Source organism: Microtus pennsylvanicus, chromosome 5 (assembly GCF_037038515.1).
Source record: "Microtus pennsylvanicus isolate mMicPen1 chromosome 5, mMicPen1.hap1, whole genome shotgun sequence".
Lineage (NCBI taxonomy): Eukaryota > Metazoa > Chordata > Mammalia > Rodentia > Cricetidae > Microtus > Microtus pennsylvanicus.
The window spans coordinates 135,418,654-135,423,660 of record NC_134583.1 but is presented as its reverse complement, the minus strand read 5'-3'; the positions used below and the strand labels follow the sequence as shown (position 1 = coordinate 135,423,660).

General features: G+C 47.0%; 1 pseudogene; it reads right to left on the bottom strand.

Moving 5' to 3' along the window:
- Positions 1–3,138: 3,138 nt before the first annotated feature.
- On the bottom strand, positions 3,139–4,701 carry LOC142851431 (NADH dehydrogenase [ubiquinone] 1 alpha subcomplex subunit 10, mitochondrial pseudogene; annotated as a pseudogene).
- Between the last annotated feature and the right edge of the window lie 306 nt (positions 4,702–5,007).

Sequence of the window (5,007 nt, the reverse complement as noted above, 5' to 3'; positions counted from 1 at the left end):
TTTTCCATCAGGTGGGGATAGCTTCTAAGTAGAAAAGTAATCTTCTGCTCATCCGGGCAGTGCTAGAAGGAGCCTGGCAGAAGACTCGAGTCTGAGAGCCCATTCCAAAGTCACTTCTTGCAGGAATTTCTCATTACTGAAATATCCACTCTATGGGTTCTTTAAATGAACGATCGGTTTGTTCCCAAGCATGAATTTATCCTTTGATTCAGCCCACGAGCATTGCATAGTGTCTGGGCCAGGAAGAGGGAGCAGGTGTAGCGTGTGATTGTCTTTTGTGGAGCTGACATTCTGTGAGAAAGAAGACTAAAATGAGCACAAGTCTGATGTTTCCCAGCGGTGAGAAAGGTTCCTGCGCTTGTTTGCTTGACTGGTTGGTTGGTTAAGTTTTGGCATAGGTGTAGCAATAGGAGCGGCGGGGCTGCATCCCCAGCACTCCAGCCACCTGCTCGGCTAGCTTTTGCCCCGAAATAACAACACACAAACTGTATTCATTTAATCACTGCTTGGCCCATTTCTATCTAGCCTCTTCTAGGCTAATTCTCACATATTAATATAGCCCATTTCTAATCATCTGTGTAGCACTCCTAGGTGCGCTTACCGGGAAGATTCTAGCCTATGTCCATCCTGGGTCAGAGCTTCATCGCGTGCGTCTGCCTGGGAGCTGGGAGCATGGCGTCTCTCTGAGGCGTCTGCTCCCGAGAGGAGAGCTGTGGAGTCTCTGAGCTCACTTCCTCTTCCTCCCAGCATTCTGTTCTGTTTACTCCACCTACCTATGTTCTAACCAATAAAATGGGCCAAGGCAGTTCCTTTATTAGCCAATGACCTTCCTCCATCACATAGGGACCTTAGCGTGTTACCCAAGCTGGCCTCAAACTTCTGAACTGGATTGGTCTTCTGCATCTGCTCCTTGAGCGGTTGGGACTTCAAGTGACATGTGGCTGTCGAGGAAATTTTATGTTAGGCCACCCTGATAAAGTAAAATAAAATTTTTAAAAAGTAGTGAACACAGTCATGAGAAATGAAGGAAAACCGAAGGAGGGTCCCCATCCCAGAAAGGCCATTGAAAGCAGCTATCTCAAAGCCATGGAGGGAAAAAGCCGACATGGGATGGTTAGAATATAAACAGCCAGCAAGCCTGTCCAAGGGGAGGTGAGACTAGAGAAGGGGGCAGGGATTGTATCTGGTGGGGACGCACCTGGAAGGCTGTGAGGAGCCCTGAGGGACCAGTCACACGAGTCAGATGATGATGCTGTCCGAGGAGTTTAAATATCACCTCAGCCTTTCTCTTTCTTTAATTATAAAGTTTAGAGCGATCCACAGTGGGGTTCGTCATCAGGGTTCATCACCTTGGTTTCGTTCTGGTTTCTTTTCTGTGGCTGTGATAAAACACTGGTCAAAAGCAACTTAGAGGAGGAAGAGATTTAGTCAACTTATACTTCCAGGTCACAGCCATCGCTGAAGGATGCCTTGGAGAAGAGTCAACCAGGGGCTCAGAGGCAGAGGCTCCAGAGGGACGCTGCTTGCTGGCCTGCTCAGGCAGGCTTTGGTTCATCTCAAGTTCTGAAACCACCTAAGATGACCTGCTTAGGGATGGTACCCACAGTAACTGGTCCCTCCCACATCAACTAACATCCAGGACAATTCCTCCACTGACAGGGCCACAGGCCAGTCTGAACCATCTTTCCAGCCTCTTCTCCAGGGAGGCTCCAGACTACGTCAAACTGATGGGGCTCAAAAGGCCGTGCTGTCACAGCTCAAAGTGGACATGACGGTTGCCTTAGAAATTTGCATCTGGAGATGCCTCTCAAGAGCTGTTGACTGACTCTGGTGTTTGTCTTCATAGCAACACATTATGAAACAACCGTAAAATGAATGGCAGTGCTTTCACTGGTTCTGTTTTCTGATTAATACATTTAATTTCAAAATTCAAATGAAACCCATGCCTTAATATTTCACTGAGGAATTTTTGTGTCGGTGGGGATTTCTTTCTGATCTTTTTTTATTTTTGTGTTAAAATGTAATTTTTCTATTTATCTATTCTTTTAACATTTAAAAGATGTGTGTGTGTGTGTGTGTGCCCCATATGTGTGAAGGTGCCCATGGAGGCCGGAACAGGGTGTTGGTTCCCCTAGAGTTAGTGGCAGCCGTGGCCTGACTGACGTGGGCACTGGGTATTGAATTCAGGGCACACACAAGAGCAGCAAATGCTCTCAACCACTGAGCCGTCTCTGCAGGCCAGTGCTAGTGTATTCAAGACATTTTCACCTATTATTTCAAATACAAATCAATGTTTCTTGCTATTTTTAGGAGTCATGCCCCTAGTTTCTTAGGTGGTTCTTCTTATCCCTTGGCACTTGCTTTTTAGCAGTTTTTTTAATTTCATCAATTTTTAATTAAGTTAAGTGTAAATCACATGTGCTGGGAGCAGCCACAGCAGAGGCATCAGTGCAAACTTACAACTTGGGACGACTTACAGAGAAACTCCCGAGTAGCAACAGGCGTTGACACCAGCTCATAAGGATGCTTTCCCCCTAGGTTCTAATACAGGCAAACAGCAAAACGCAATTGCTTTCTTCACTTGGAACTGGCACCCTGACTTTTGGGAACAGTGTCAGACCTTGTGTCTGTATCCAAATTCCATGCTCATCAAGTGAGCCTCCTCTAAAAGACACGGTTCTGCTAGCCTGTGGGATTCTTCTTCCCCTTTTTGCTCTAATGTGCACTGTTAAAATAAGAAATGTTTTAGAAAACTGCTTCAACGTTGTGTGTGAGTGCCAACTGCAGAGAAGTCATGGAAGGGCTGAGCATCACCACCCGGTGTGTGTGTGTGTGTGTGTGTGTGTGTGTGTGTGTGTGTGTGTGTGTGTGTGAGAGAGAGAGAGAGAGAGAGAGAGAGAGAGAGAGAGAGAGAGAGAGAGAGACGCAGACATAGGAGGAGGAGGAGCTACAGAGCCAGCTCATTTCTTCTGGTTGAGAGGACTGAAGGACACAGCCCCAGGGATACAAGGCTTCTGGTGGGAGCTGCCCTTTCAGAGCAGATATGCTTTTTTTGTTTTGTTTTTTTCCCCAGATGATTTAAAAATAAAACTGGAATGTTCCGGAACCTTTTCGATGGAAGTTGAATCTTTCAATCAACTAACGAGGCAAGGGAAAGACGTTTTTGTTAGCCTGTTTCTTTGGGCAATTTCTTGATCGTTGCTTTTTCTCCTGTTGTCTTGTAAAGATCTGGAGTTCACCAACTTGGGCAGAGCAGACATCTTCATGGCAGTGACACAACTGGGCAGAGGGGGCCATTCGCTTCAGCTAGATTCACTTGTCACCTACCTCAGCATTACATCCAGGGTTGTACCTGTGGCCTGGCAGCACTCTGAAGCTGTTGTAGATCCGGGTACCTTGGTGAGTGCCGATCGTGATGTCTGGGAGGTAGACAGGAATGGTCATGTAATTCAACACATCCGTCTTATCCTGCACCACCATCCACAGGCTGTGAAGGGTATGCTCATCCTGCTCAAGCCACGGCCCTTTGATATAGTTAAGGATTCAATTCCTCTACCACCTTGGTTGAATCTTCAGATTCCTGGGAACTGTACACCAAAGCCTCAGACTGCTCACTCATGTCTGGGAGGAAGGTGCTCTCAGAGGCATTCTCGATGTCCTGGAGTCCTGGAGACAGGCATGGTGACTTCCATTTCATGTGGATCTCTGTTTTTCTGGATCCGTCCCTGTATCTCTGCCACAGACACATGGATGCAGATGCCTATGTGGACTGGCAGGTACTCCGGAAGAGTGAGCCCTTTTACCTCATTGTAGTGGTCCACACCGTCCTTTCTGATGAAGCCCTGGTTGTACATTGCCTCAGGAAGACAAAGTCACTGTAGATGGAGCGCTCCAAGATCACACCTGGTCCTGTGTTGGGTGTCAATTTGTTGTGGGAGGCTGCTTGTTCCTTCCTGACTGCCCAGACTCCCAAAATAACCACACAGAAACTGTATTAATTAAATCTCTGTTTGTCCAATCACCATAACATATTCCTAGCAAGCTCTCTTACATATTAAATTAACCCATTTCTTTTATTTTATATTTTACCATGAAGCTTGTGGCCTATCATCAGGGTTCCCCATCTCTTGACTCCGCCTTCTGTCTCACAGCATTCAGTTTAGTTTTCCCACCTAGCTCTCCTCTGCCCTATCACAGGCCAGTGCAGGTTCTTTACTCTTTAACCAATAGAAGCTACACATAGACAGAAGGACCTCCCACACCAGTCCTGTACTCAACAGGTGTTCCAGGGCATCTGAGTCCTGTAGGAGGCAGCTGGCATACAGCCAGGACCTCTCACCGAAACTGTTGCCATCGTTACTTTTGGGATCGTCATAAAATTCCTCTAAGCTACAGCTACTAGCAAATTCCATGTCAAGGGGCCCCCATCACCTATGGTCCTGCTCGAGTATTACGCGCCTGCTTCTGGAAAGTGTTTCCTGCCTCATCTCTCTGCGATCTCCTTGGCAAGCTTGTTTCCCCAGAGCTTATGTCCCCATATACCGTTATCTCTCGGCTGTACTCATTCAGTTTTCTGCTTGTCTTATCACCAAGAATGAAGGGCACAGGTCCATACTAAGGCGGGCACTGCACACTGGTATGAATCTGTCCCACACACTGGGTTCCGGAGGCGAGGCCGCGCAGAGATGCTGAGACCTGCATAAGCCCAGCAGCCTCGCGGCCTTAGCTCCGCGCTCCCGCAGGCTGGAGGACCACACAGACGCAGCAGCGTTATGAGCTTTTTTAGTAGTTTTTAAAATCCTTCTAAATTCCTCCTTAACAGTATTTTCAGGCTTCTGGCTAAGGCTGAGGTAAGTTTGAGCTGTGATTGCTGCGGCCCTTTAGAGACAAACTGTCACTAAGTCGGGTAACTTCCTTCTTCACTTTTGGTCTCTAAATTGATACCGAGTCCACATTTGTTTTATAGCTTTCTATGTCCGAATCAGGAGTTTAAGGATTTGATACCTA